Here is a 20,917-nt window from a genome sequence, read left to right as displayed (position 1 = left end):
TATCTAAATGCTCAAAGTTGGCAAAACATTATGGAAACACACCAAAAGAAAAGAGTCTTTTTCTGCCTAAGAGAAATCTGAAATCCATTTTGAAAAACAAACATATCAAAAGTATAGGAATTATTTAAAATAATTTGTGTGCTTACTGGCAAACAAAGTATAAAAGAAATGTGAAGAAAGACCAAAAAGGATAAAAAGAACCAGTTAGAAAAGATTCCACACAAGATGCAGTATATGGAAAAGATTCTAGCTATACGTAGAAAGCAGAAAAAGAAAGTATAAAGTACAAAGAAGGAAAGGAGTATGGCACATATGGAGAAAGCAGCCCACAATGAGAAGCAATTAAAAAAAAACTCATTAAAAGAGAAAAAGGAAATATGGGGTCTCCTTCATGATATAGTCAGTGGATTAAATAGGAGGAATGAAATAAGTCAGGGTGAACAGCTCTTACAATTTAAAAACAGAGTCATGATAATTATGGTATTTACAGTCACTGTACAGTTACCAGGCTTACAGGTGTTATGGCTAAAGCATAAATCTCCAATATTTAGAGCCAACTCCCTTGTGAATAGCCACAGGGGACTAGATAAGGCAAAGATTTGTACAAACTGTGACATCTGCTCTCAAGACATAAATGCTTTAACAAGAAGAATCAGAAATGGCATGTTAAATGTGGCATTCTGGCAAAGGTATAACTTTACTCAAGAACTAATTCAAAAAGGGCAGATAGGCAGAGTTATTTGAAACTAACATATTTTATTAAATAAATAACAAGGCAGGATGACCAAGTAGAATATTAAAGGGAGGAAAAATAAGCCAAGGCTTAATTTGATGCTATGCTACAATGGGCATTTCTAAGTATCTAAGATTTTCTTATATTTTATACTCTACTAAAATATATTTTTGCCTGAAAGAGAATATAGTCACACATACACCTCTTCTCGTATCTACCCCCACATACCACCTTGTACACCCCTAAACCCCTTATCCTCTATTTACTCTGACATTCAAGACCCTACATACGTAATGTGGCAATAATTTAGCCTCTCAATCATACCCTCTCAACCTTATCTCCTGTGCCAGTTTTAATTCCTACACTGCAAGTATACCATTCTCGCTGTCCCTATCTTAGTTCAAGCCCCTACCTGCAACCCACCACACACCACCCACAACCACATTCCATCAACCTGAATTTTAACTCATCTTTCAAAGTTCACTGAAATCCCATTTTCTTCATGAAATTTCCAGGTTATTTTGCCTCTTGATGTTTTTCATTGTCCTGGATTTACTTGACTAGTATTCAGCTGGTTTTTCATGCAACCTAGCATTTATATATAAACTACATTGTAACATTTATTGTTGATTTATTAATAGAATTCTCTCTTCAGCTACAGCAAAGCCACAGCTTTCTGTTTTCTCTACAAAAACACAATAAGAGACACATCCCTTTTGTATGGCTGCTAACTCTATACACTATTCCCCTCTTTGACATAACTTGTCTATTTCTCAAATATATTCAGTCCCTGGATATACTTCCATGATTTCAAAATATCACATTTAAATATATCAAAATACAACTGGGGATCTTACAACCACAAGTTAGATGCTGGCTTAAGGAAATAAGCAAAAGGCAAGGATGAAGAGTTACTCCCCCTCATGAATGATGTAAAATCAATCTCTTAACATTTTTACAAATAACCTGAACAAGCAAGCGTATGCACAGCAAAATTTGCAGATTTACAGATTTCCCCCAAGCAATTCTGGAAACAAGTTATCAAACCAAAAGGAAGCAATGTTATAAAGTTCTTTAAGGGTATTCTATATTAAAAGAAAAATAATGTAAAATGCCTTGTTAAATGATTATCTCTGAGTTTAAAAAAAATCTAGAGGTCATCAAGGTCTGAGGACATGAAAACACAATGATATAAAATACTTACATATTCAAAAAGGGCAGTACCATTTTAGGAAGGTAATTAAACCTTAATAAAAAACAGAAATTATTAAAATGTGGCACAATAAGACAGGGTTATCCACATCTGATAATTCCAGAAGATACAGAACCTTTCCTCAAAATTCAAGAATTAGTATTATTTCCCAGATTAACAATAAAAAGATTTGCCCATTGCTACGGCGAAAGAAGAAAAACCTTAAAGCATGAGATCCCAGACTCCAATTCATCTTCACTCAACTTATTTTTCTAACCATATCTCCTGTTATATTTTCTACCTCTTCTCTCCTGTCTAAAAGGAGTATTCAGCATACTGTAAATATTATCACACTTACTGCCTCAATGCTTTGTGATTTGCCAGCTACTGTAAATAGAATGTTTTTCCCATCAAAGGCCACTTGGTGAAATCCAACCATTCCTCTCAGGCACAGTCACAAGCTACAACATACATGCATTACTCTCTTCAAATCTCAATGAACATGAGTTAAGCATCAACTCCACAATCAGTAAGCCAGGCAACAAGGACAGAGATGAATTAGAAAAATTCCTATCGATCTAATATGAATAGTGAAAACTGAAGAAATGTCAATCACATAGAAAGTGATTATATGATATTATAGAAACACAGAAAGGAGCACCTAACAACTGGTTACAGGAGAGAGGAAACGGGGGAGAGGGTCCCCAAGGAAATTGCAAGACGTACAAAATGATGGAGTGTGGAGGAAAAAACAAAAACAAGTATGTAGGAAAGGGAGAGAAGAGAAATTATAAAGTCTTATTAATGTGTTGAAAGATCAAAGTGGTTGGCAGTATGTGGCAGGAAACGAAGGTGGAAAAAAATCCCTAGGTTACTGCTGTACATCATATTAAAAAGCTTGACCTTCATCATTTGTTGGTGACAAGAAGTCAGTGAGGAGTTTTAAGAAGCTGAGTGTCGGGCTGGGGATGTGGCTCAAGCGGTAGTGCGCTCACCTGGCATTCGTGCGGCCGGGGTTCAATGCTCAGCACCACATACAAAGATGTTGTGACCGCCGAAAACTAAAAAAATAAATAAATATTAAAAAATTCTCCCTCCCTCCCTCCCTCCCCCTCTCTCTCTCTCTCTCTCTCTCTCTCTCTCTCTCTCTCTCTCTCTCTCTCTCTCTCACGTGCTTTAAAAAAAAAGCTGAGTGTCAGGGTCAGATTTGTAGATCCCTTAGTTTCTACAATCTCCATGGTTTCTATCAAAGACTGTGAAAGATAGGATTTCTTTTTCCCTGGTGATTTTTTTGGCTTACTTTGTTTTGTTTATGGAGCAGAAGAGGAAAAGATCAAAAAGGTCTATTCAAGACTTCAAACAAGGGATGGTAAGGGTGAAACTAACACACTGATGATGGGAATGGAGAAGCAAGTAGTAAACAGAAATAAGAAACACAAGGTCAAGTTGACAGGATTTCATAATTATACAGATTTGAAAGAACAGTAAAAAGAACACAGTGAAGATGATAGCCAAGTTTCTGACTCCAATTTTGATTTTCCCTTTTCTGTAACCACTCTCCTGAACGAATACTTCAAGCAAATAAACATTTTTACCCTACCTCTTCTCCAATCTCTTTTTTTTTTTTTTTTGGAATATGAAAATTTCTTACTATGTTTTCATCAGCAAAATTTATGATCTTGGTCTTTCCTTCTTGCCTTTGTATAGGGCCAAAAGGGAGACATGACTACTTTAACAACCTTGAAGCGGACTCCAGGAATGTCACCAACAGCATGACCTTTTCGACCAAATCCAGCAACTAGAACTTCATCATTTTCCTCAATAAAGTTCAGGAAACTATCGTTGGGTACAAAAGCCATGATTTTCTTGCCATTCTTGATCAGCTGGACTCTGACACACTTCCTGATGGCAGAATTTGACTGTTTGGCTTCAACCCCTACTTTTTCCAGCACAATTCCCCTTGCATGGGAAACACCTCCAAAAGGGTTGGCCTTCAGGGCTTGCCCAAATGGGCCTTCTTGTATTGTTTATCATGCCACTTTTGGTCCTGTCAGTGACTACAGAGCTTCCTGGCAGTAGGAAGACCGCGACACTTGCCCATCTTGTCGATGCCACGGGGCCAAGCGAAAGAAAGAGTTCCCCCCATCTCTTCACAAACTTTCTCAACCAATATTTCTTAAAAATAATGGATCACACCGGAATCCACTTCCTCATCTACATTTCACTCCTCATTTTACAACATGGCTTTTGTCTCCAGCACTCCACTGAAAATATTTCTTGCTAAAGTTACAAATAACTAACCTCTAACTGACAAACCAGTGATGAGTATTCAGACTCTATCTTATGACACTGTTTAATAGTCTCTCTACTTAGGAGGGAATGAAACTGCTTGTTTTCTTTCTATATTTCTGGACACATCTTCATCTTCTTTGTCCTCCTCCCCCTCTGCCCTGTTAATGTTCATATTCCCCTGAGTTTGGACTTTGACTCTCTTTTCATTCTTCATTCTGCCTATTTGATTCCATGCCTATACATATACTGGATGGATATTCAAATGCCTCTCCCCAGCTTAGCTCTATAAATCTACTCATATGAAATCCCTATCAGGATTAGCCACAAGTACTTAACTTGATAAAAATATAATGTATCTCTTTATTCTAAAGCACTAATCTGATGAAACATTCTACTTCTGAAAATGGCCCCTCCACAGCCTCCATCATGAAGTTAACATTCCTTAGCAAATCATCATGCCCTTCATAATCTGGCCCTACTTAACCTCTGCAGACTCATCCTCCAACATGCTTCATGACCCACTTATCCCTTATGATCTAAGCTTCCTGAACTAATTCCAGTCCCTCAAAAATGTAACAATTATTCACGTACTCATGTAAGTTGTTTCTTTGGCCTTAGTCTGGACATTCTTGGCTCCTTTAATCTCTTTTTATTCAAAATACAGTCCCTAAACAGACAGTACAGCAACACTGCAAGCTTATTAGAAATGCAGAACCTGGGCCCCACTCCAGACATATCAAATCAAAACCTGCATTTTAGCAATATCTTCAGGTGTCTTGTGTACATATTAAAGCCTGAAAAGCATCACTTTAATCTATCATGACCACTACTGCAATACACAACAGGTATCACAGTAAAAGGCAAATCTAGCACACATGCAACTTTGAGAGCTTTGATCTAAATCATTCCCTTACATAGGCTCTTTGAATCAGTAGTAATGAAAATGTTATTAACTCTCTTGTTTTCACAGTCACTCCTCTCTCTCTGGATTTAACTCTTTATACAATTTTGCAAACATGACATTGGCTTACAATTCTCAGTCCGATGAGGTTGTCTTTCATCTGGTATCAAGGAACTTGTCCACACTGAGCTGTCTCACCCCCAGGGAACATAATCACTAGACTTGGTAGAAACAAAATTATTCTTCTTTCTTTATTCATCTGGTGAAATCCTAGTCATCCTTCACGATTTCTCCAAGCACCACTACAAGAAAACATAACCTGATCCACTCCAAACTGAACTGGGCCATCTTGTTCTGTAATCCCAAAGCATTCTAATCTATGTATGAGGTGCTGTATAATCGCTAGTTTACCAATCATTCTCTTCCAATGAGGCTGTGAATCCTCTAGAGTAAGGTAGTGTCTTATTTATCCTCATAGTTGCAGACATCAATATACTTACTAGATGACTAAGAAGTCTGGAGCTCAAGAGGGAAATCAAAGTCAGAGACATAACTCAGGACATCTACATTTAGCTTTAAAAAAATTACAAGAGATGGGATTACTTCAGCAAGGAAGGGTATACAGAGTAAAAATTACATAAGGATTAAACTCTGAAAAAACAGCAACACAAAAAGAATGAATATGAAGGTGGTGAGGGCCTAAAGTAAGAAGTTAAGGAACAAAAGAATTTCAAGAAGGAACAGGCAGACAATAACATCAAACTTACAGAAAAGTTAAGTCATAACCAGATACACAACAATTTTTTAACCAATTAGAAAATCAACCTTTGAGGTAATTATTTCACTTATTTCAGGTTAACAGTAAGCTGAAGAGAGAATAAAAGGTACAGATGTGGAGCCAGGTATAGATAAAGAGCCATCTGAAGAAACTGGACCGTGAGAGAAAAAAAGAAGACTCTTTCCCATTAATTTATTTGACAAATACGTATTGAACACTACAGATGCAATGATACACAGGTGGACCACAATCCTTAAATTCAGGAAAAAAAACAATAAAAAGAAGCATCGAAAAAGGCCAGATGAAGGAAAATCTAAAATGCATCTCTCACCTAGTCCTAAAGGCAACCAAACAAAAGAAAAAAAGGAAAGAAAAAGAAGGACGGTCAGTCAATAATTTGGTGCTAGACAGCATTAATATTAGTAATGAAGGTGTTGAATTTTTTTATACTGCATGTTCAGAGTATGTACTGTGTTAGAAGGCAAGGGTATCATTCCAAAGTGACTAATTTCTTAGACAATCAAAGACTATCCTTCTTTTGTTAAGCTCTGCAGAATCTACCAAACTTGGAAGCCCATAGTAGATATCCTTAATTGTTGGTTGATATCAATTATAACTAAATGGACCATGGATATGACAATACTAGATTTCCTATAAATTCAGTTGCTTAAGTTCAAATAAAACCCCATGGATTTATTATTGCCTTCACTACTCATTTAACATCTTTTATTCATACTTATCATTCTAAAAACTGGAGAAATAAGGGATTTCCTTTTTTTCCTATTCTCTTCATCACATTTCAATTTCTGTAAGCTAACCTATGCTTTAAAAATTATAGTAACAGAAAATTGAGGTCCTTGGATTTAGAAAAATAAATTAATCTATTTATCAAGCCATCTTAATATAAATGAAGGGAAAGAAACCAGACTATTCATGCTTATCTAACATATTCTTCCTCATGAAACCAGAATTTGTAACAGGCACCAAGTGAGTAACTAATAACCACTATCATTAAATTATTTTCCATGTATGAGTCAAAAAGAACATGAATTTGTTTCCTTCTACATGAGCAAATTTCAATTAATTCAACTTTTCTGAATCAAGGTGTATCATTTTAAATAGACACAATTACTTTATACATTTGATTCACTAATTACTCTGATTCTGGTTCATTGTATAACCAAAAGAAACAACTTCTTTTTCTCAGTCTTTAAACAGCTGTGCACAAACAATTACTTTTATTTAAGAGGTGGAGAAAGCTCTGCTTTATCAGTCACTGCCAACCATCAACACCTCAACTGGATAACCTACCATTTCTGACATCATAAATCTCAAGGGGTGCAAAAAAACAGCAGTTTTTGTTAGGGTAGGGGGAAGTGGAAGGAACTTTGGTAGAATGGGTTCAAAGAAAATCATACTGCCCAAGAATTGGTAACTCATCTTTTAATATGTTTTAGAGTATCTGAATATTTGATTCAATATAAAGAATAGAATTAAGTCCTGAAAAATCTAGATTAGATACTCTAACTCTGCTTAGTTATACGGCCTTCCACAAGCCATTGACTCTTGGTTTCCTCATTTATAAAATGGGGTAATATTTATCTTGTACTGCAAATCACACATATTATCACTAAAACTTCAAACTACTTAGCCCAAAGCATGTTATAAAAGATGGATGCTAATAGTGATGGTTTTAACAAATGATAATCCTAGTAATATTATTGATATATACAATGACTGTGACATAACTTGCCTGTTTAGAAATATAACAATGTAAAAGTAAAATTATGGCACATGTGTAATGAGATTGACTTGATTATGAACCATTAGGAAAACAATTTAAAACATTCACAATCAAAATACAAAAGTGACTGAGAAAAGCACTTCTTCAGCAATCAAGGGCAGGATTTACCTACAAATTTCCTTCAAGCAACAACCAACACATGTGGACTCTTAGTCACCATCAAGATAGCCAAGCAAGAGTATATCTATCCTAAAATTAAAGCTCACTTTGGTACTTTCTATTGCTGCATTGCTGTTTCCAGCTCTCTGGGCTCTAAACATGGATTTCTTAAAGTCTGGTACAAAAGATTATCTGCAAAGCAACCACTCTAAATTACTGCAAACATTTCCCCCACTAAGGGTGAGAGAGGGCAGTGGAGTATTCTCTAAAAGTTGGTAAGCATAAAGAACCCTGAACTTAAAAGTCAGGGTTTTAGTTCTAGCTCCATTCGTTAGTGACTTCAGGCAAAATGTATTATCTCAGAGTCTGAGTTAAAGCAAATAACAACACAGAACCTATTTCAAATAGGATCAAATAGAATCAAACAAGAACAAACATGAAATCACTTACAAAACTATAAAGCATTAATAAATGAAAGCTATTTTTCCAGAAACGTTGGTATTTGAATACTGAGAAAATAAAACAAGATATAATTTGGAAATTTCAAGTTATTCCCCTAACACAACCATTCTGCTTTATCTCATTTGGGAAAAAAAGGTTTTGAGGTGCTCTCATTTGGGAATATACTACTAAATTACATACTATTTCATTCTATAATATTCTGAAAAGATTCCCTAAAAACTTCTGTATAAACAATACCACTAAATTATGAAACTGAAAATATCAGTATTATTCCCTGAAAACCAACTAAACTGATGATGTTCTAGATTTAAATCAAATAAATATTATAAAAATATAAATAATATTAATAAGAAATTATTTGCATCCTGAACACAATAATGTGGCCAACTGCAAAAGTGTAGTTTCTTACTAAATACATTGGAGTGGCTTCAGTTGTCAATTCACTACACTCCAACTTGTCATATTCAATAAATGGTTTAGAGATAGCCACCCAATGCTTAGTAAAAAACAACAAGCAGCATTGACAATTAATTATATTTAATAGGATTCTGTCATATTTCCATTCTCTAACCAGATTAAATATGGTTTTGTTACTTTTCTAGTGAAGAACAATAGTCTTTCCATCTATTTCTTCCAAAACTATGACAAACCAAGGTAGAGATCAGAATTAGCATGAACTAGTTCTCGTGACATTTGCACTCAATATTTAACAGAGACAGAAATGTATTAATGACAAGTATTGTGATTTTTAAGTATTTAAAATGGGTAACTGGGTCGCCATTTGCAAGAGATACCACCATGGCAGAGAACTGACGTCACCAGACTGCATCGAGGAGATAACTTCATTGAAACCTGCGGCTACAGGCGTGTAATTCCCTAGACTTCCCTCTCCACACATCGGGGAAACCTTAAGGGCCCCTCCCAGCTCTCCCGTGAGCGCGATAGCCAGACCGAGGGAATCAGACGTGGCGCGGCACCCACGGCGCCGAACTCCCGGCTACCGCTCCCACGAGTGCTGACAACTGAGGTCTCTTGCACCAGCTACCGGGGACGTGGCTACCGGAGGGCAAGTAAAATTCGCTGAGGATTCTCAGCCCCAAGCTCTACAAACTTAGGGTCTGAGGGAATGGCAAACAGGGAGAGTGTGCCCAGTCGTTCATGAAAACAGGGCTCCCTGGAGCAGCAGACCTGGTGTGTAGCCAGTATTGTGGTGAGCAGCACCCGTGAAAGGGGCCTGGCTAGAGGAAAAGTGGGGAAGTGACTAGACACAGGAGGAGGCCCTAGGCACTCAGGATTGGAGACTCGCCCAGTCTGGGAGGAGGAGCTGCTACACAGTATTGGTTCCCGCGTATTGACAGGAGAAACTTGGCCTGGTGGGCACAGCGCCACCTACTGGAAGAGAAGTTAATCAAACTCTAAGACTGCATTTATTAGTTTTTTTTTTCTCTTTTTTTTTTTTGATTTGGGTTTTTTCTTTCATTTTCATTTTTCTTTCTTGTTTTTTAATTTTTTTTCAATTTTTTTTAAATTTTTTACCTTTTAATTTTAATTTTAATTTTTTTATTATTATCTTTTTAATTTTTTTTCTTTTTTTATTTTCTATTTTTTTCTTCTTTTGTCTTTTCATTTCTTTTCAATTTTCTTATTCCCCCTTCCTTGAATTCTACCTGCTTACTCTCATTCTCTTTAGTGACTTCTTCCCTTCACTTCTAATACCTTTCCTCCAAAGCATCAGATAAATCTATAGGAGTAAACAGATAAATCTATAGCAGTAAACAGTAACTCAGCAGTCAAACAGAACAAGAAGTAACATGAGCAGCATTAAAAAGCAAGGAAGAAAAGGAGTACCAACAATACAGGACAGCCTAAATATTCAGGAGGACCTAGAGTCATCAGAAAAATGGTCATATAAAGAATTCAAGGAACACCTTAGACAGATGGAATGGAACCTTAAAGAGGATACGAGACAGCAAATTCAAGCAGCGAAAGAACACAATGAGAATGAATTACATAAACAGATAAAAGAAGAAGTTAACCATCTTTATCAGGAGATAGAGATTATAAAAAATAATCAAACAATAATTCTAGAAATAAAGGAAACGATAAACCAAATTAAAAACTCAATTGAGAGTATTACTAACAGAGTGGAGCAAGTAGAAGCCAGAACGTCAGATAATGAAGACAAAATATATCATCTTAAAAAGAGTCTAGCCAACTCAGAAAGGCTGGTAAAAAATCACGAGAAAAACATCCAAGAGTTATGGGATAACATAAAAAAACCAAACTTACGAGTCATCAGGATAGAAGAAGGTACAGAGATTCAAACCAAGGGAATGAGTAACCTGCTGAATGAAATAATTACAGAAAACTTTCCAGAAATAAAAAAGGAAACAGATATACAAATTGAAGATGCATACAGGACACCGAACACACAAAATCACAGTAGACCAACACCAAGACACATTGTTATGAAGATATCCAATATACAGAACAAAGAGAAAATATTAAAAGCTACAAGAGAAAGGAGACAGATAACATTCAGGGGTAAACCAATAAGGTTAACAACGGATTTTTCATCACAGACGCTGAAAGCAAGAATGTCATGGAACAATGTATTTCAAACACTGAAAGACAATGGATGCCAACCAAGAATTCTGTATCCAGCAAAATTAAGTTTCAGGCATGACAACGAAATAAAAATCTTTCATGGTAAACAAAAGTTAAAAGAATTTGCAGCCAGAAAACCAGCATTGCAAAGCATCTTGAGCAAAACACTACACGAGGAAGAAATGAAAAACAATAACCAAAACCATCAGTGGGAAGTGCCTCGGTAAAGACAGAGGGCGAGGGGAAAGATAATCATGGAGAAACAAACTAAATTTTTTTAAAAAAAGGATAAATAACCAAATATGGCTGGAAGTACAAACCATATATCAATAGTAACTCTAAATGTTAATGGCTTAAACTCTCCAATAAAGCGACATAGGCTGGTATCATGGATTAAAAAAACAAATCCAACAATATGCTGCCTCCAGGAGACACATCTGATTGGAAAAGACATACACAGGCCGAAGGTGAAAGGACGGGAAAAAATATACCACGCACATGGTCCTCGTAAGCAAGCAGGGGTGGCCATCCTCATATCGAATAAAATCGACTTCAAGACCAAGTTAATCAAAAGGGATAAGGAAGGACATTATATACTGTTAAAAGGAACCATTCACCAACAAGACATAACAATTATCAATATTTATGCACCAAATAATGGTGCTGCGACATTCATAAAACAAATTCTCCTCAAGTTCAAGAATCAAATAGACCACAACACAATAATCATGGGTGACTTCAACACACCTCTCTCACCATTGGACAGATCCTCCAAACAAAAGTTGAATAAAGAAACTATAGAACTCAATACCACAATCAATAACCTAGATTTAACTGACATATATAGAATATATCAACCATCATCAAATGGATATACTTTTTACTCAGCAGCACATGGATCCTTCTCAAAAATAGACCATATATTATGCCATAGGGCAACCCTCAGTAAATATAAAGGGGTGGAGATAATACCATGCATTTTATCTGATCATAATGGAATGAAACTGGAAATCAATGATAAAAGAAGGAAGGAAAAATCCTACATCACATGGAAAATGAACAATATGTTACTGAATGATCAATGGGTTACAGAAGACATAAAGGAGGAAATCAAAAAATTCTTAGAGATAAATGAAAATACAGACACAACATATCGGAATCTATGGGACACAATGAAAGCAGTTTTAAGAGGGAAATTCATCACCTGGAGGTCATTCCTCAAAAAAAGGAAAAACCAACAAATAAATGAGCTCACACTTCATCTCAAAGCCCTAGAAAAGGAAGAGCAAAACAACAGCAAATGTAGCAGAAGGCAAGAAATAATTAAAATCAGAGCGGAAATCAATGAAATTGAAACAAAAGAAACTATTGAAAAAATTAACAAAACTAAAAGTTGGTTCTTCAAAAATATAAATAAGATCGACAGACCTTTAGCCATGCTAACGAAGAGAAGAAGAGAGAGAACTCAAATTACTAACATACGGGATGAAAAGGGCAATATCACAACAGATGCTACAGAAATACAGAAGACAATTAGAAATTATTTTGAAAACCTATATTCCAATAAAATAGAAGATAGTGAAGACATCGATAAATTTCTTAAGTCATATGATTTGCCCAGACTGAGTCAGGAGGATACACACAATTTGAACAGACCAATATCAATGGATGAAACTGAAGAAGCAATCAAAAGACTACCAACCAAGAAAAGCCCAGGACCGGATGGGTATACAGCGGAGTTTTACAAAACCTTTAAAGAAGAATTAATACCAATACTTTTCAAATTATTTCAGGAAATAGAAAAAGAGGGAGCTCTTCCAAATTCATTCTATGAGGCCAACATCACCCTGATTCCGAAACCAGACAAAGACACCTCAAAGAAAGAAAACTACAGACCAATATCTCTAATGAACCTAGATGCAAAAATCCTCAATAAAATTCTGGCGAATCGAATACAAAAACACATCAAAAAAATTGTGCACCATGATCGAGTAGGATTCATCCCTGGGATGCAAGGATGGTTCAATATACGGAAATCAATAAATGTTATTCACCACATCAATAGACTTAAAGATAAGAACCATATGATCATCTCGATAGACGCAGAGAAAGCATTCGACAAAGTACAGCATCCCTTTATGTTCAAAACATTAGAAAAACTAGGGATAACAGGAACTTACCTTGACATTGTAAAAGCTATCTATGCTAAACCTCAGGCTAGCATCATTCTGAATGGAGAAAAGTTGAAGGCATTCCCTCTAAAATCGGGAACAAGACAGGGATGCCCTCTATCACCACTTCTATTTAATTTAGTCCTTGAAATACTAGCCAGAGCAAATGGACAGACAAAAGAAATTAAAGGCATAAAAATAGGAAAAGAAGAACTTAAATTATCACTATTTGCAGACGACATGATTCTATACCTAGAAGACCCAAAAGGGTCTACAAAGAAACTACTAGAACTAATAAATGAATTCAGCAAAGTGGCAGGATATAAAATCAAAACGCATAAATCAAAGGCATTTCTGTATATCAGCGACAAAACTTCTGAAACGGAAATGAGGAAAAACACTCCATTCACAATATCCTCAAAAAAAAATAAAATACTTGGGAATCAACCTAACAAAAGAGGTGAAAGATTTATACAATGAAAACTACAGAACCCTAAAGAGAGAAGTAGAAGAAGATCTTAGAAGATGGAAAAATATACCCTGTTCATGGATAGGCAGAACTAACATTATCAAAATGGCAATATTACCAAAAGTTCTCTAGAGGTTTAATGCAATGCCAATCAAAATCCCAACGGCATTTCTTGTAGAAATAGAAAAAGCAATCATGAAATTCATATGGAAAAATAAAAGACCCAGAATAGCAAAAGCAATTCTAAGCAGGAAGTGTGAATCAGGTGGTATAGCGATACCAGATTTCAAACTATATTACAGAGCAATAGTGACAAAAACAGCATGGTACTGGTACCAAAACAGGCGGGTGGACCAATGGTATAGAATAGAGGACACAGAGACTAATTCACAAAGTTACAACTATCTTATATTTGATAAAGGGGCTAAAAGCATGCAATGGAGGAAGGATAGCATCTTCAACAAATGTTGTTGGGAAAACTGGAAATCCATATGCAACAAAATGAAACTGAATCCCTTTCTCTCGCCATGCACAAAAGTTAACTCAAAATGGATCAAGGAGCTTGATATCAAATCAGAGACTCTGCGTCTGATAGAAGAAAAAGTTGGTTCCGATCTACATATTGTGGGGTCAGGCTCCAAATTCCTTAATAGGACACCCATAGAACAAGAGTTAATAACAAGAATCAACAAATGGGACTTACTTAAATTAAAAAGTTTTTTCTCAGCAAGAGAAACAATAAGAGAGGTAAATAGGGAGCCTACATCCTGGGAACAAATTTTTACTCCTCACACTTCAGATAGAGCCCTAATATCCAGAGTATACAAAGAACTCAAAAAATTAGACAATAAGATAACAAATAACCCAATCAACAAATGGGCCAAGGACCTGAACAGACACTTCTCAGAGGAGGATATACAATCAATCAACAAGCACATGAAAAAATGCTCACCATCTCTAGCAGTCAGAGAAATGCAAATCAAAACCACCCTAAGATACCATCTCACTCCAGTAAGATTGGCAGCCACTATGAAGTCAAACAACAACAAGTGCTGGCAAGGATGTGGAGAAAAGGGTACACTTGTACATTGTTGGTGGGACTGCAAATTGGTGCAGCCAATTTGGAAAGCAGTTTGGAGATTCCTGGGAAAGCTAGGAATGGAACCACCATTTGACCCTGCTATTGCCCTTCTCGGACTTTTCCCTGAAGACCTTAAAAGAGCATGCTACAGGGATACTGCCACATCGATGTTCATAGCAGCACAATTCACAATAGCTAGATTGTGGAACCAACCCAGATGCCCTTCAATAGATGAATGGATTAAAAAAATGTGGCACCATGGACTATTATGCAGCACTAAAAAATGACAAAATCATGGAATTTGCAGGGAAATGGATGGCACTAGAGCAGATTATGCTTAGTGAAGCTAGCCAATCCCTAAAAAACAAATACCAAATGTCTTCTTTGATATAATGAGAGCAACTATGAACAGAGCAGGGAGGAAGAGCAAGAAGAAAAGATTCACATTAAACAGAGACATGAGATGGGAGGGAAAGGGAGAGAAAAGGGAAATTGCATGGAAATGAAGGGAGACCCTCATTGCTATACAAAATTACATATAAGAGGTTGTGAGGGGAATGGGAAAATAAACAAGGAGAGAAATGAATTACAGTAAATGGGGTAGAGAGAGAAGATGTGAGTGAAGGGGAGGGGGGATAGTAGGGGATAGAAAAGGTAGCAGAATACAACAATTACTAATAGGGCATTATGTAAAATTGTGGATGTGTAACCGACATGATTCTGCAATCTGCATTTGGGGTAAAATTGGGAGTTCATAACCCACTTCAATCTAATGTATGAAATATGATATGTCAAGAGCTTTGTAATGTTGGGAACAACCAATTAAAAAAAAGAAATATTAACACATCTGGAAAAGATGTATTTTGGTATAAAATAATTTAAAGAAATGGAAATCAAATTTGTCAAGGAGATACAATCAACTGAACCTCCAAAAGTGGGAAGAAAATTATGCAAAAACAGAGATGATGGGTAGGGTTGGAAACCAGAGGATCAGCAAAAATTTTAACATAGCCTTATTTTATTTTTTATTGTTTTGATTTCTTGGTAATGCTTGATTTGTTCATTAAAAAAAGTTCTTAGAAACAAAAAAAAAATTAAAAAAATAATAAATAAATAAATAAATAAAATGGGTAACTGGGTAAATAAGTCGGGACTACCAAGTTACAATTATCATATCAAAGCTACCCATCTCCAAAGCCAAGACTTCTGCTTATACATTTTAACAGTAAGTCCTGTTTTACCTACACCCACTTGTAAATTGCCACATGGGAACAGCAAACCCATCTTGGTGACCAGGTGTGCCTGCTACTTGGGTTTCCCCTCTCAGTTAACGCCATGATTATATTACTCTTCCTCACTAAACTTCATCCTCAATTCCCTGCTATTTCTAGTATGAGTAAAGAGCCCAACTGCTGATGAAACATGAAGGAACAAAGAGTATAGTACAGAGAGAAGAAAAACTAAAAGTAAAATTTCTCCTCTTACACATTCATTTGGACAAAGCACAGAACAATGTGGAACCCAAGGATAAAACTTTTTCTGGTGCCTGTAAGAAGCTTACAAGCAAGGATATTAATTCTGAACTCCCAGAGTTTCAGATGTAAACAAAAATGCAAAAAAGTATCATTCACAGTTAAAAAAAAAAAATCATACATGCCTTCTTTCTTTCATCCAGGATATAAGGAATGAAGCACATACTCTACTCTAAAATGAAATGAGTCTGTTTGAAACTCAGTTATAAAGCGTATTAGCTATATGACTCTGTTTTCTCTCCTGTAAAACAGGTTACTACCTCATAAAGTAACTCAGTACCAGAAACACACTGCAGTAAGCAATCAAGAGGCTTCCTTTATGTATTTCATTTGGCTCTCACATACAATTAAAAAAAAAAAAAAAAAGAATCTCAAGATCAATATCCCAAACCCTTAGAACATAGGCTTTTTTAATATTTATTTATTATTTTAGGTGTAGATGGACACAACACAATGCCTTTTATTTTTATGTGGTGCTGAGGATCGAACCGTGCTAGGTGAGCACTCTACTGCTGAGACACAATCCCAGCCCCAGAACAAAGGCTTTTAATAAAACTTTTCTGACCACAAACTACAGTAAGAAATAAACTTTTCATTGAGATCCATTATATACATATATATATATAATCACACACAACTGAAGATTCACAAAACAATACTATCACTTGTGTGATACATTTTAATAGTTTCTATTTTTTCGTCAAATTGACGCTCTACAATGATTTCATGACCTCTAATGGTTTGTGACTTCTAGTTTGGAAAAAAAAAAAAAAAAACTACCTTGTACTCTTCTCTCTCCTTGATTTTCTCCTCCCATCTTTTCTTCTCTAATCAAATGCACAAAGTGTTTTTAGTCTTCCTATGCCACCCTACAGGAGCACCCAGAAGCAGGGTATTTCCTAAGATGTAAAGCCCAGAAAGCAAAAGAGAGATCATGGAAAGAGGAAGTTTTGAAAATAATGGGGAGAGTCTTTATTAAGGTCCAAGAAGGATTATTAAACCCATTTTCCCTCAGAGATAGCATTATTCCTGATGGTAAAGTCTATAGGACTGCTGGAATACAATACAGAAGGTTAAGTAGGTTTTCATATTAGTCTAGGAACTTAATGTTTTTATAAGAAACATGATTTTATAAGAAATGATTTTTAATGATTTTATAAGAAAATGCTAACTAGTTTCCAAAGAAAGTTTCTTAAACATATTTCTAAATTGAGGGAGTAATGCCATCCATACAACCAACAAATGCAACCTACAGCCAACAGGTCAAATCTACTCTGTGACCTGTTTTTTACACAGCCCCTGAACAATGGTTTTTATTTTAAAATAATAGAGAAAAATCAAAAGAATATTTGTGACACATTAAAATTATATGAATTTGGGGCAGGGATTGTGGCTCAGTGGTAGAGTGCTCACCTAGCACATGCAAGGCCCTGGGCTTGATCCTCAGTGCCACATAAAAATGAATGAATTAAAAAAATTAAGGTATTTTGTCTATCTACAACTAAAAATAAATAAATATTTTAAAAATTACATGAACTCCAATTCCTGTATGCACAAATAAAGTTTTAGTGAAAATCAGTCACACTGATTAATTTACATATTGCATATGACTGATTCTGTGTTAAAAATGGCAGAGTTAAATAACTACAAAAGAGACTGCCTAAAACATTTACTATCTGGTCCTTTACAAAAAAGTTTGCATATCCTGTCCTAAGCACTTGAAAGCATTCGACATTCATTCACAAATATTTGTTAAGCATCTACTATTTGCCAGATACTGGACACACTACAATAAATAAGTCAGCTATGGTCTCTCTTATGAATAGCAATGAAAGGCAAGTGGAAAAAAGCTCACAGAAATAAAAAGCAGTTGATTTCTTGTAGGAACTACCAGACAACAGATATGGCAAATGTGGTTGGACTTGGGCCATAGTATGCAGTGTCTTTAAGGTCACTGTAAGGAGTAAATACTCTTCTAATGTTTTATATTCAATTGCCTATGGAATTATTACCTGTATTCACTGACAGCTTAAAGATGAATTTCTACTCATTAATAATCACAAATTCTGAATCAGAAGTATTATCATAGTTCCCCTGAACTCTTCCTATTGTTCTCTACTCCTTGAAAACATTGTTGTATTCCTTAAAAATATTTGGTGTAATATTTCAAAGTTTTAAAGGTTTCATGTATATATGTATATGAGTGTGCTTGGGCTTTTGTGTGTAACCTTGAATCCTCATTGTAATCTTATGAGGTGAGCAACATAATTTCCACTGAAATGTAAAAAGTCCACAGAGTTATGGAATTTCCCCAGGTTCACACAGAATCACACCATGGTAGAGAAAGGTCCAACACCCAAGGTTTCTTCCTGAGAAATGTCTGCTCTTTCTAATATACGATTCCAAGAATGCAAAATAGATGACTTACATTGAATTTGAGACAAAGGAAATTCTTATGGCTGTTTGTTTTAGACAGCCATTTTTGTCAACAAACGACTACTTGTACCAATATGTTTTTGTTTCTGTTAACTAGCCCTTATTGGTAAATCACATGCACCAACAGCAGAAAATTCTAAATCTATAATATATTGGGTCAGCTATTCTTCTGTTCTCTGGCTTAGTGAGATCATGGAAATAAGGGTAATTATTAACTATGAAAATACTTATATTAAGGCTGCTAAATACATGCTGTTAAAGTAGTTAGAAATTATAATTCTTGGTATAGTAATATTCTTGGGATACAATACTAAAAGATAAGACCTGAAGATAAAAGATCCCAACTATGCTTCACTGACTCCAAAGAGAAAAAAATAGTCCAACTAATTCTCTTCTGACAATAACCTATTACTTTTATTCCATACTTCAGAAGTAAGGATCAGCTTGGGTAGTTTATTCTTCTTAAAAATCATCAGAGGTAGTTACTGGAGAAAATGGTACTTGACAGGCTGTTAGGCCCTCTCAGTAGTCAGAGACTCCTAATTTCCTAATTAACACCCAAACCAAGTTATATATCTAGAAAGAACAAAAAAGAAAATAAGAAAAGGTTACCAAATAAAATTTGTCATATATTTATATAGAATAGAAGTATTGTTAGTTTCTATTCAACTTCTTTTTATTTCCTGGTCTTTTAGAAAAGTATTTTATTCTGTTTCTGAATACCTGCTAAACAAATTGTTTTTCTAATACTGTCTGTCCTCATTGGTTATTTATCAACATTCTCTTATACTTTTCAACTTTTCAGTTCTCCCCATATCATTTTAAAGTACACTTGTGCAAGTTCAAGTTCATTATAAAAATAATTAGTAAATTCTACTAACTAGAGCTTGGTTTGTAGCTTATAGAGTGCTTGCCTAGCGTGTGTGAAGCACTGGGTTTTATTCCCAGCACCACATATAAATAAATAAAATAAAGTTCATCAACAAAAAGAATTTTTAAAAAATTTTCCACTAATCCTATAGTATCAAACTCCACTAGAGGGTAACACAAAGTCTAGCCACCAGTTTTTTGTTTTGTTTTCCTAGAACTACTTTACTGAAGGTAATAACAAACAGAATGTCCTATAATATTTACAGGGTATGAAACTATACTTCTTTACACAAAGTGACTCAAATACAGTTAGTTTTTCCTACTTCAAATGATAGACATCAAATGAAAAGGTAGCCACCATTATATTTTTTAAATTCAGTAAAATTTTATGTCTCTTCTGCTTTCACCTTTATGTAATAATGCAGTTATTTCCTAGTCAAAGATGCTGGTCAACTTGGTGCCATAATAAAAGCCAATATCCCTGCCCAAAGCATTACTTCCCTAAACAAGAGTAGAAGCTTGAAATCCTTCCAGATAAGAATACTGAAACTGACTACCTACAATTAGAGGCTGTAGCACTAAATAAAGCTAACAGCCCAAAGTATTAACTATTTACATTTCAGAATTTATTGTAAGAGCTTAATTACCTGAAAAAGATCTATTCATAATAATTAAGATACAAAATACAGTATATTACATATTTCAAACAATAAAGAGGTAGCGATCTTATGAAAAAATAGTACAAATGATTGAAGTTGAGCAAATTATGTTATATGCATTTATGAATGTCAAACTGAACCCCACTATTATGTATTACTATAATACACAAATAAAAACATTTAAAAATAAGCATTTGAAGAAGAGGAAAGCCAAAGTTTCAGAAGTGGGAATGCTTAAATAAGAATATAAATTAGCAGATGCACAAAATATAAATATAGAAATTTATTACAAAAATTCAATAACCAAGTCCGAGTTTTATTATCTTTTTTTTTTACTTTTTTGAGACACTATATTCAAAGTTCTTATGTCATAAAAAAAACCTTTTTTCTAGTAGAAAACATCGGATAACTAAATAATACTAGAGGAAGACTGATAAGTGTAAGCAAGCTGTACAATACAATCAGAGAACATTCAATGCTAGGAGAGATCTTGGAGAGTCTAGCTCACATTGATGCAACAGACTGCTAACTAGTCTTCACCTATACCCTATATACCTATACTCCTATATCCTCCCAATATATTTTTCAGATAGCTGCAAAAGAGATCTAGTTCCTCCTTAAAATTCTTTGCTTACCACTGGTTCTTTGCATTTTTATTCTAATCCCCTCCCCTATTAGATCAAGGTCCTGTATGATCTTGTTCCTCTCTCTCCAAATCTCCACATTTACTTCTTTGGGCAGCCAGTTAAATATTTCTTGAGTTTCTGTTTTGTGCCAGAAACTGTGCTATGTCCTGGGGATATGGTGATGAACACATACCCTGCTTCACTG

At 35.2% G+C, this 20,917-nt stretch overlaps 1 protein-coding gene and 1 pseudogene across 2 annotated transcripts in view; both read right to left on the bottom strand.

The window, feature by feature from the left end:
* Positions 1-20,917, bottom strand: part of ACVR2A (activin A receptor type 2A) — an 83,959-nt gene that overhangs the window by 52,945 nt on the left and 10,097 nt on the right. The window lies entirely within an intron of this gene.
* Positions 3,597-4,041, bottom strand: LOC308631221 (small ribosomal subunit protein uS12-like; annotated as a pseudogene). The gene has a single exon. The product of its transcript is annotated as a small ribosomal subunit protein uS12-like (transcript).

The sequence above is a fragment of the Spermophilus citellus genome (assembly GCF_964194105.1).
Source record: "Spermophilus citellus genome assembly, chromosome: 11".
NCBI classification, from domain to species: Eukaryota; Metazoa; Chordata; class Mammalia; order Rodentia; family Sciuridae; genus Spermophilus; species Spermophilus citellus.
This window is presented reverse-complemented; position numbering and strand designations above follow the sequence as displayed.